Source organism: Lontra canadensis, unplaced genomic scaffold (genome assembly GCF_010015895.1).
Source record: "Lontra canadensis isolate GAN:19392208 unplaced genomic scaffold, GSC_riverotter_1.0 scaffold18, whole genome shotgun sequence".
Lineage (NCBI taxonomy): Eukaryota > Metazoa > Chordata > Mammalia > Carnivora > Mustelidae > Lontra > Lontra canadensis.
The window spans coordinates 11,428,300-11,440,718 of NW_022631012.1; the positions used below are offsets into that span (position 1 = coordinate 11,428,300).

The 12,419-nt window shown below is 35.5% G+C and overlaps 1 protein-coding gene across 1 annotated transcript in view; it reads right to left on the minus strand.

Annotated features, from left to right (window-relative positions):
* Nucleotides 1-1,381: 1,381 nt before the first annotated feature.
* The window catches only part of CARF (calcium responsive transcription factor), a 99,494-nt gene continuing 88,456 nt past the window's right edge, over nt 1,382-12,419 (minus strand). The window contains exon 19 of the transcript XR_004382961.1: nt 1,382-1,398. The gene's annotated coding sequence lies outside the window, so the exon portion shown is untranslated. The remainder of the gene's footprint in view (nt 1,399-12,419) is intronic.

Sequence of the window (12,419 nt, forward strand, 5' to 3'; positions counted from 1 at the left end):
AAAGCAAATGGAATTCTCTTCATTTTACAGATTAGATAACTGTAGTTCAAGAAAGTTTAATTGGTACAAGGTCACCAAGCAGGCTAGCAAAAGAGAAATGCAAAATTCATATCTATTAGTTATAACCGAATTTTACACCAATGTTATTTTCTACTTAGGTCTATGTCTCTCTAACAACCTCTTTAGCACTCAAGACTGAAGAGCCAGGTCAGAAACATAAGACAGAGAAAGAAATATAAATAGAATAAAGAGAATTCTTAAAGGGTGGGGACATTCAGTGGACAGATGTGCAGGGAGATACCACCAAGTGATTACTACAATTAAAGAAGGAAGTGGTACCCAAACTAGATCTTGAAAGAATGTCAGAAAAAGGAAAAAGAGAGAAGTCTGAAAAGAGTATGGTTAAGGATTGACTCCTAAGAATTTCCCAAGGAAATTCTCCTCTGAATTTTGAAGAGATCATGATTTACTTGAGCAGTCTAACTAGGGTGGAAGAAGGAAGAAGATGAGGTTGGGAACATAAAGGTTGCAACTAGTTCACATTGGGTCCTGAATACTGATTCAATGATTTAGATTTCATTCCATGTCAAATGAGAGTTTTAAAGCAAGGCCCTGACAAGATTAAAATTTCATTTGTTGTCCTAGACCTCGTGATATCTTTCCCAAGGCAACATGTAATCCTATACTCTTCCGAACACACAGAATACAGTAATTAAAATTCAGTTGAAACATGAAAGAAAACCACTTCACTTTCATCTATAATGAACATTCTATGGTAGCTGGGAAGTTAATTGAAAGTTAAGACTTCCACAGTGTACAGTAGAAGGAAAAAAAATCTTTAATCAAGAAGAAAAAAGAAAAAAAAAGCAGAAAAAAGAAATTACAGGAAAATTTTACTTGTAAATTGACATTTTCTCTTTTTAGATTATTATTTCCTTTTACTTAAATGTGAAGAACAGAAAATTTTGAGATTAGGAGAGGGTTCTTTTTCTAAGAAAGCAGCTTTTTTTGAAACCCAATTGCTCTAATTAAAATACAAGTTAATCAATATCTGAGATCTCTTGTTATGTATCAAGTATTATTTCTTTCTTACATCAATACAATAAGAATTAAAAAGAAAATAAGGGGCACCTGGATGACTCTTGATCGTGGGGTTGTTAAGTTTGAGCCCCACTTTGGGAATAGAGATTAAAAATAAAATCTTAGGATGCCTGGGTTGCTCAATGGGTTGAGCCTCTGCCTTCCACTCAGGTCATAATCTCAGACACCAGGGATCAAGCCCCGAGTCAGACTCTCTGCTCAGCAGGGAGCCTGTTTCCTCCTCTCTCTCTGCCTGCCTCTCTGCCTGCCTCTCTGCCTACTTGTGATCCCTTTCTCTGTCAAATAAATAAATAAAATCTTTTTTAAAAATAATAAAATAAAATCTTAAAATAGAAAAGAAAAAAACCTCCGTGTAATCTCTATCCCATGTATGTGGTACAACCGTACATCTCAATTACTTTTTTCCCCTACATTCTTCATAGTAAGTAAAGAACGTGTGATATTTCTGACATTAATCTAGTAGCATTCTTAGGAACTACATCTGGCACTGGTTTTCAGTTTTTTTGGATAATTCTTTTGATTTGTATATTCATTTGATTTATTGGCTTTTATTTTTTGTTTGAGTAATAAAGTACATTAATAATTATCAGCTTATTTGGAATTAAGGTTATAAGATCTATAATGTCGGAGGTTAAGCACTATGACTCATATGGCTTTATTTTTCCATATTACAACAAAATTTTAATAGTAATCAAAAAGGATGGGGTGCCTGGGTGGCTCAGTCGTTAGGCTCTGCCTTCAGCTCAGGTCATGATCCCAGGGTCCTGGGATAAAGCCCCATGTCAAGCTCCCTGTTCAGCCTGCTTCTCCCTCTCCTGCTTCCCTGCTTGTGTTCCCTCTCTTGCTGTCTCTCTCTCTTCATCAAATAAATAAATAAATAAATAAATAAATAAAATCTTAAAAAAAAAGGTAACTCTTTTTAAAAATCTGAGATTGAGTAGTTCCTACTTAAATTGATAGTTTGACACATATTAAAGGCAGTCAACTCAATAATGATTAAAACATGAAATGCTTCACAGTTTTTAAAAGACATTTCTGAAAAAAAGTTATATATTTTTACTTATTTCACCTTACCTATTTTATTATAATGGATTTAGTTAAGGGGAAAGATCTTTGTTTACTGAGCATTATATGCTCCTATTTATCTCCAAAAGGATCATTAGCTTTTGTTTATCACATGATTCATCATGGTGAAACACATTAGCAGATCAAGAAGATTATGGTTTCAAAATAAAAATTAAAAAAAAAAGATGATTATGGTTTCCAGCTGTGAATAAGCAGATGGAAAATAGTGCCCTCAAGAAATAAGTACAAATGAAACAAAAGCTTATTTCAGTACAAATCAAGAGGGAGAGTAGAAAATTAAAGAAAAAATGTCTCAGTTTAGTTTTTAGGTTTCCAGATGAGAAATCAAGCAGCCTCTATAGAGAATATATCCTCATCTGAATAATTTCACAAACAGAAATGGGATACAAAAGTCTACTTTTCCAATTATATCTTCTTACTGTTTACAGTTAACCACTCAGTCTTATTAAAGGTTTTCTGATGTTTTATTAATATTTTACTACCAAAAAAAGAGGACCACTTAGGGTGGTGTAGGATGGGGAATTATTATTTAATGGTTATAGAGTTAGAGATGATGAAAAAGTTCTGGAGATGGATAGTGGTGATGGTTGCACAACAGTGTGAATGTACTAAATGGTAATGAACTGTATACTTTAAAATAGTTAAAATGGTAAACTTCTCCTTATGTATAGTTTATCATTAGAGAGAGAGGTGCAGTTGTTCCACTTGACTGGGATATGGACAAAAGGCAAGAATTCTAAAAGCCAGTTAGGACATTTTGTGTAATATTTTATGCATTATGAATTTTATTTCTCATCAGTCAGCTGTAATAACTTAAAAAACAATAGAGGTTATAGAAGTGATTATAAATTCCAGAGACCTGAGTGACCAGTAACTGACCAGCTGAGTCAGCATATGATTAATAAAAGACAGCAACTTACTTTCCCTTTTAGCTTCCCAATCCCCCCTTTACAGATTTTGCTTTAAAGTGATGTCTTGATAATTTCCAATCTTGCCAGCTTCCTAGGCTGTGCTCCCAGGAATCCTATTATCTTTCTGTCTCTCCACTCCTATTTTTAACTACCAGTTTAAGGGGTGGGGGTGGGGAGTGGGATTAGACTAATGTAACACAAAGTGCAGTGGATTAAATAAGACAGGAATTTAAAGCATTTTCTTGTAACAGTCTTAAGGGAGGAAAACTGTCCAGGTAATAGGCAACTTCATTCCACAAAGACTTAAGGACCATAGTTCTCCCCTTCTCACTGCTCTTCCAACCCCCAGGATGCTGTCCTTATTAATCAGCTTATAGAAAGGAAGAGAAAGTGGAAATGAAAGACCAGTTCCTCTTAGGTAGCATAGAAGTTGCACTCACTTCTCATATTCCACGAGCAAGACCTTAGTCAACACCTACATCTAGCTGGAAAGGATACTGGAAAATTCTATTTCACACTAGGAATCCATATGCCTAGCTAATACTATGAGATGGATATGGGGAGAACAACTTGCAGTTTGCCATACGACCCTATTCCCAATGTCATCAGGATGACTGAACATGGTTTGTTTGATTCTCTTACTATCTCCAGAGACTAAAAACTATTAAGTTGCACCTATCACAACATTCTTCTAAAAGGTTCCCATGGTCTTTTTATTCTACAATTCTTATATAACAAACCGTCTTAAAACTTAGTGGTGCCCCTTAAAGGCATCATGTTCAGTGAAATAAGAAAGAGAAAGAGAAACACTGTATGATCTCTCTTATATGTGGAATCTAAAAAAAAAAAAATTTAAATAAATAAAAACCAAGCTCATAGATACAGAGGATGGATTGATGGTTGCCAGAGACAGGGTTGAGGGGTGGAAGAAATGGATGAATTGTTGTTTTTGTTTAAATAAATAAAATAAAAAATAAATATTTGGAAAGATCATCAGATATCTTGAAATTTGAGTAAAAATTCTCTTCCTTTTAGCCAACTTTGTGTCATTATGTGTAAATACGTGTGATCCAGAGACAACCATGACAACTCAGTGTGCATTTCCCCCCATTTTTCCAAATGTATTCAATGATGCACGTATATTTTTTAAACAAAATACAATTATGTTATGCATTAAAAAAAACTTAGTAAAACTTGGTAGCATAAAGCAACCATTTGGGGCACCTGGGTGGCTCACTAAGTTAAGCATCTGCCTTCGGCTCAGGTCATGGATCTCAGGGTCCCGGGATCAAGCCCCGCATCAGGCTCTCTGCTCAGTGGGGAGCCTGCTTCCCCCTCTCTCTCTGCCTGCTTCTCTGCCTACTTGTGATCTCTGTCAAATAAATAAATAAAATTTTTAAAAAAGAAAAAAAAGAAAGGATGCTGTATTTCATCAAATTTTTTTCTGCATCTATTGACAGGATCATATGGTTCTTGTCCTTTCTTTTATTAATGTATTGTATCACATTGGTTGATATGCAGATGTTCAACTACCCTTGCAAGCCAGGAATAAATCCCACTTGGTTGTGGTGAATACTCCTTTTAATGTACTGTTGGATTTATTGGCTGGTACCTTGGTAAGAATTTTTGCAACCATGTTCATCAGGGATATTGGCCTACAATTCTCCTTTTTGGTGGGATCTTTGTCTGGTTTTGGAAGGAAGGTTAATGCTGGCTTCCTAGAAAGAGTTTGGAAGTTTTCCTTCCATTTCTTCTTTCCTTTTTTTTTTTTTTTTTTTTTTTGTAATAGCTTCAGAAAAATGGGTATTAATTCTTCTTTAAACATTTGGTAGAATTCCTCTGGGATGCATCTGGCCCTGGACTCTTGTTTGTTGGGAGATTTTATTTTTCTTTTCTTTTCTTTCTTTTTTTTTTTTTTTAACTAACATATAATGTCTTATTTGCCCCAGGGCACAGGTCTGTGAATTATCAGGCTTACACATTTCACAGCATTCACTATAGCACACACCCTCCCCAATGTCCATAACCTAGCCACCCTATCCCTACCCCCTCGAACCCTCTGTTGGGAGATTTGTCACTACTACTTCAATTTCCTTGCTGGCTATGGGTCTATTCACATTTTCTATTTCTTCCTGATTCAGTTTTGGTAGTTCATACTTTTCTAGGAAAGCATCCATTTCTTCCAGATTGCCTAATTTGTTGGCATATATTTGCTCATAATATGTTCTTATAATTGTATTTCTTTGGTGTTGATTGTCACCTCTCTTGTTTCACTCATGATTTTATCTGGGTCCTTTCTCTTTCTCTCTCTCTCTCTTTTTTGATAAGTCTGGCCAGGGGTTTTTGATCTTATTAATTCCTTTAAAGAACCAGCTCCTAGTTTCGTTGATCTGTTCTACTGTTCTTTTGGCTTCTATTTCATTGATTTCTGCTCTAATCTTTATTCTCTTCTCCTGCTGGGTTTAGGCTTTCTTTGCTGTTCTTTCCCTAGTTCTTCTAGGTGTAAGGTTAGGTTGTGTATTTGAGACTTTTCTTGTTTCTTGAGAAGAAACTAAGTTTTTAAATGGGCAAAATATTTGGATTGGCCATTCACAGGAAGGGAAATATAAATGGTGAACAAATACTGAAAAGGTACTCAAACTCATTTGCACTTAAGAAAATGAAAATTAAAACCACAATTTAACAAACAGTAAATATTTATCAGTTTTGAAAAATTAGGAAGTCTGACAACAAAAGATATGGAAATGCAATTATCAAACACTGTTAGTGAGAATACACATGGGTACAGTCCGTTTGCAAATCAGTTTGGCAGTATCTGGGAAAGCTAAAGATATGTATATCCAATGATCCAACTATCTTTATGTAGCTGGAGAAAATGTGTGCATATGGACCAGAAGATATGTATGACATGTATCATTTAAACACCAATTTATATAGAAAACAAACTTATGATTACCAGAGGGGAGGAGAGGTAGGGGGATGGGTTAAACAGACAATGGAAATTAAGGAGTATACTTGTAATCATGAACAAAGAGTTCATGAATATATGAACAAAGATATATGGAATGGTTGAATCACTATATTGTACATCTGAAACTAACACAATGCTGTATGATAACTAACTGTAATTAAAATTAAAACTTAAAAAAACAATCTATGCATTTCACAAATGTAACAGACTAAGGGAGGAAAATCATATAATGATCTCAAAAGATATAGTATGTGACAAAAGTCAACACCTACTCATAAACTCTTGGCAAACTAGAAAAGATCTAAAATCTAGAGAGCTTCAAACGTGTATGAATTACAGAATGTAATGCTTACTTTCCAACTTAAATATCCTTTGACCTATTTGGTTTACAAAATCTAAGACAGTAGTTCAGTGCCAATGTTCCTTGAAAATTGCCCCTCAGGGTGTCTGGCTGGCTCACTAGGTAGAGCATGCAACTCTTGATTTTGCGGTTTGAATTTGAGCCCCATGTTGGGTGCAGAACTTATATTAAAAATAAAGAAAGAGGGGTGCCTGGGTGGCTCAGTCGGTTAGAGCCTCTGCCTTCGGCTCAGGTCATGATCTCAGGGTCCTAGAATCGAGTCCCGCGTCGGGCTCTCTGCTCAGCACGGAGCCTGCTTCCTCCTCTCTCTCTGCCTGCCTCCTTGCCTACTTGTGATCGTCCTCTATCAAATAAATAAATAAAATCTTAAAAAGGAATTAAAAAAAAACTTAAAAAAAATAAAGAAAACTTAAATATCATCCCTCTGTTTATCAAATCTTTATATCTTTTTAATTAAATATTTTCCTGCAAGATATTTTGAATATCAAGGTGGGTTGCAAATAAAACTGAAGTGTTAATACTACTTTGGAAAAAATATTAGTTCCCCCATTAATATATTAATGCATATCCTACAGTCCCTTATCTTTTAATTTACAGACTCTAGATTGGCAGGAAGTATATTCTTCCATGTGGTGAATTCTGATAGTTCATGAATTGTTTAATTTAGAGTTAAATCTGATTTTAAAACAGACTTTGGGGTAAAAAGGTCTTGAGTTTAGATCTTTGATTCTTGGCTTCCTAGCTATAGGAAAGATTATATAGCTATATGGCTATAGGATTCTTGGCTTCTTGGCTTCCTAGTTATGTATAATCTTGGGCAAGGTACTTAATCTACCTGTTTGTTTTTCTTCCATAAAATTGGGATAGTAATATCCAGGCCAGGTATGAGGATTAACTGATAAGTACAAAGCATCTGGCACTCAATAAATGTTATTTATTTTCATATTTTGGAACCGCTAAAGTAAATATAAGTTAAATTGTTGCCAGGTGAACTTGAGAGACCCCAGGCCCTGGGGCCTCCACCCAACCCATCCCAAAGATATTGCTGAAGATCCTTCTTCTCATCACCAGAAAGAATTCAAGGACAGACCCAGGACAGCAAAGGAGCAACACAAGCAGGAAGGTTTATTAAATTGAAAGTACATTCTTGAGATGTGAGAGCAGATGAGCTCGAGAGAAGGAGAGAGAGAACAAAATCACAAATGAAAGGAGAAATAACAACCAACACCAAGGAAATACAAATAATTATAAGAGAATATGAAAAGTTATATGCCAACAAATTGGGACAACCTAGAAGAAATGGATAAATTCCTTAAAACATATAACTTCCCAATACTGAATTAGGAAGAAATAGGAAATTTGAACACATTGATTATCAGCAATGAAATTAAATCATTAATCAAAAAAACTCCCCCAAAACAAACAATTCAGGAGCAGATGCCTTCATAAGCGAATTCTACCAAACATTTAAAGAAGAGTTAATATCCATTCTTCTCAAATTATTGTAAAAAACAGAAGAGGAAAGAAAACTTCCAAACTCATTCTCTGAGTACAGTATCACCCCGATATCAAAACCAGATAAAGACACCACAAAAAAAAGAGAACTACAGGGCAGTATCTCCAATGAACATAGATACAAATATCCTCAACAAAATATTAGCAAACCAAGACCAACAAAACATTAAAATAATCATTAACCATGATCACATGGCATTTATTCCTGGGATGCAACAGTGGTTCAATATTCCCAAACAAATCAGTGAGATACAGCACATCATTAAGAAAAAGGATAAAAACCATATGATCACTTCAATAAGTGCAGAAAAAGCATTTGACAAGGTACAATATCCATTTATTATAAAAACCCTCAACAAAGTAGGTTTAGAAGGAATATACCTCAACATAATAAAGGTTGTATATGAAAAACCCACAGCTAATATCAAACTCAATGGGGGAAAAATGAGAACTTTCCCCCTATGGTTAGCAACAAGACAAAGAAGCCATTCTCACCATTTTATTCAACATACGACTGGAAATCCTAAGCACAGCCATCAGACAACAGAAGGAAATAAAAGGCATCCAAATCATTAAGGAAGAAGTAAAACATTCACTATTGCAGATGACATGATACTATATATAGAAAACTCAAAAGACTCCACTAAAAGAACTACCAGAACTGATACATGACTTCAGTAAAACTGCAAGATACAAAATCAATGTACAGAAATATGTCACATTTCTATACACCAATAATGAAGCAGCAGAAAGAGAAATTAAGAAAACAATCCCATTTATAATTGCACTAAAAATAATAAGATACCTAGGTACAAACCTAACCAAAGAGGTGAAAAACCTGTACTCTGAAAACTATAAAGCACTGATGAAAGAAATTGAGGATAACACAAAGAAATGGAAAGACAATCCATGCTCATGGATTGGAAGAAAAAATACTATTAAAATGTCATTAGTACCCAAGGCAATCTACAGATTTAAAGTATTCCTATCAAAATACCAACAGCACTTCTTACAGAACTAGAACAAACAATCCTAAAATTTGTATGGAACCACAAAAGACCCTGACTAGCCAAAGCAATTTTGAAAAAGAAAACCAAAGCTCGAAGCATCACAATTCCGGATTTCAAGTTATATTACAAAGCTGTAGTGATCAAACAGCATGGTACTGGCAGGCACACAAATAGGCACATAGATTAACGGAACAGAATAGAAAACCCAGAAATAAACCCACAACTAATCTTTGACAAAGTAGGCAAGGATATCCAATAAGGAAAAGATAATCTCTTCAACAAATGGTGTTGGAAAAACTGGACAGCTACATGCAAAAGAAACACGACCATCTTCTTACATCATAGACAAAAATAAACTCAAAATGACTGATGACCTAAATGTGAGACCTGAAACCATAAAAATCCTAGAAGAGAGAGCAAAGGCAGTAATTTCTCTGACATCAATGATAGCAACATCTATGTATGCCTCCTGAGACAAGGGAAACAAAAGCAAACAAAACAAAACAAAACAAAACTGTTGTGACTATATAAAGATAAAGAGCTCCTTTTGCACAGCAAAGGAAACAGTCAACAAAATGAAAAGGCAACCTACAGAATGGGAGAGGATATTAGCAAATTACATATCCAATAAAGAGTTAGTGTTCAAATATATAAAGAACTTATGTAACTCAACACCTAAAAAAACAAAAACCTGATTAAAAATGGGTAGGAGGTACAAGTTGGGATTGGGAGGGAGACAAACCATAAGTGACTCTTAATCTCACAAAACAAACTGAGGGTTGCTGGGCAGAGGGGGGTTGGGGGGGGGTATGGACATTGGGTAGGGTATGTGCTATGGTGAGTGCTGTGAAGTTTGTAAACGTGGAGATTCACAGACCTGTACCCCTGGGGGGAAAAAAAAAATATATATATATATATATATATATGTTTATAAAAAATAAAATTATTAAAAAAAAAAAAAAGAATATCCAAATCTTAAAAAAAAAAAAAAAAAATGGGTAGGAGGCATGAACAGACATTTCTCCAAAGAAGATATACAAATGGCCACAAGGCACATGAAGAGAGGCTCAACCTAACTCATTTTCAGGAAAATGCAAATCAAAACTACAATGAGGTATCAATTCACACCTGTAAGAAGGGATAAAAATCAACAACACAAGAAACAACAGGTGTTGGCAAGGATACAGAGAAAGGGAAACCCTCTTGCACTATTGATGGGAACACAAACTGGTGCAGCCACTCTGGAGAACGGTATAGAGATTCCTTAAAAAGTTAAAAATAGAACTATCCTATGATCCAGCCATCACACTACTAGATATTTACCCAAAGAATACAAAAATGCTGATTCGAAGGGATATATGCACCCTGATATTTATAGCAGCAATGTCTACAATAGTCAAGATATGGAAAGAGCCCAGATGTCTATCAAGAGATTAATGGAAAAAGAAGTGTAGTGTGTGTGTGTGTGTGTGTGCGTGCGTGCGTGTGTGTGTGTAATGAAATATTAATCATCAAAAAGAATGAAATCTTGCCATTTGCAACAACATGGATGGAGCTAAAGAGTGTAACACTATGCAAAACAAGTCAATCAGAGAAAGACAAATACCGTATTTCACTCATGTGAAATTTAAGAAACAAATCAATCAAAGATGAGAAAAAAGAGAGAGACAAAACAAGAAACAGACTGTTAACTATAGAGAAGAAAATGGTGGTTATCAGAGGAGACCGAGGTAGGGGGATGGGTAATATAGGTGAAGAGGATTTAAAGTTACACTTATCATGATAAGCACTGAGTAATGTATGAAATTGTTGAATCACTACATTTTACACCTGAAAATAATATAAACTTGTATGCTAACTATACTGGAATTAAAATAAGATAGAGAGTGAGAGTGAGCATGAAAAAGAGCAAGTATGGGAGCTTTGACTCTTGGGTTTGGGTTTTTATCTTTTAGTAGCAGCTATTAACTAGGGAGTGGCATATTCATTACTCAGGGCAAGGATCTCTTAGAAGCAGGGTTTGGAGCCTTTTCCTCCTTAGTTGGTCAGGGGTTTCCTGCCATGCCCCTGCCATCTTGGATCTGTCTTGTCGGATCTGGCTTCTTGTGGAGAGCTGCTAGGACAGGCTCTGACTTTCCAGATAGCTGGCTCTGACTTCTCCTTTGGTGGCTTCTAGACCTCCTGCTAGAACCCAACTGCCTGCCTACTCAAACAAAATAAGCAATGGCTTTATGATTCACCATTACTGATAATCTGAATGCTGTATAACTTGGGGAAGGTTATATTTATTGTTGTAAATATTATTATTACTATAAAGTATTAACCAAATATAATAGTATCTAAAGGTAAGAGTAACGTAGGAAGTCAGAGTCTAGAGCAGATTTTTATAATTCATGCAATAGTAGCCAATTTTCATAATGTATTCGGTAGTATATTTAATAGTAAATATTTTATGGGGTGCCTGGCTGGCTCAGTCCATAGAACATGAGACACTTGATCTCAGTCCTAAATTTAAGTCCTACTGTGGGCATGGAGCCTACTTAAAAAAAAAAAGTAAATGTATTACTATATAAATATAGTGAATGCTGATGCCATATTTCACAAAATAGCATCTTCTCCACTTGCTTTGTATCTATGAAATTTTAACTACTTGATTCATCCGTGGTGATCTGAATTATTTTGCTCCTTCTTTTCAGTTTAACATTCTAGTTTTTAAGTATAAATGTTTCTCAATGTGCCCTATTACAGACAGGAGAAGAGAAAAAAAGTGATACTTTCCCACTAAATTGTTTTTATCAACTAGTGGGCCCTCCTGAAATTCAGTACCCATCATTATCATCTTTAAACAAATGAGTCTCTCCTGTTCACCTTAAAATACAAGGAATTGCTTTTGTGAAGTCACTTGATCACAAATCAACATCTCTTATGATATTCCATTTGAGACTCAATCACTTTTTTTTTTTCAAGATTTTATTTATTTATTTGACAGAGCGAGAGTGGGAAGAGCAGGCTTCCTGCCAAGCAGGGAGCCTGATGCAGGACTGGATCCCAAGACCCCAGGACCATGACCTGAGCCAAAGCCACCCAACCGCCCCTCAATTTCTGTCTTAATGTACAGCATGTGTCTTTGAATAGTCCTCTATAATGCAGGAGTCTCTGAATTTGAGCTGCTCAGGAAGATTTCTATCTCCTTAATATGCCCCTTTGGACTTCTTAACATGAATTTTCTTAATATGTGATCACAATTGGGTGCCTGGGTGGCTCAGTGGGTTAAAGCCTCTGCCTTCAGCTCGGGTCATGATCCCAGGGTTCTGGGATCTAGTCCCGCATCGGCCTCTCTGCTCACCTGGGAGCCTGCTTCCCCCTCTCTCTCTGCCTGCCTCTCTGCCTGCTTGTGATCTCTGTCTGTTAAATAAATTAAAAAAATATATATATATACATATATACATATATATGTATATATA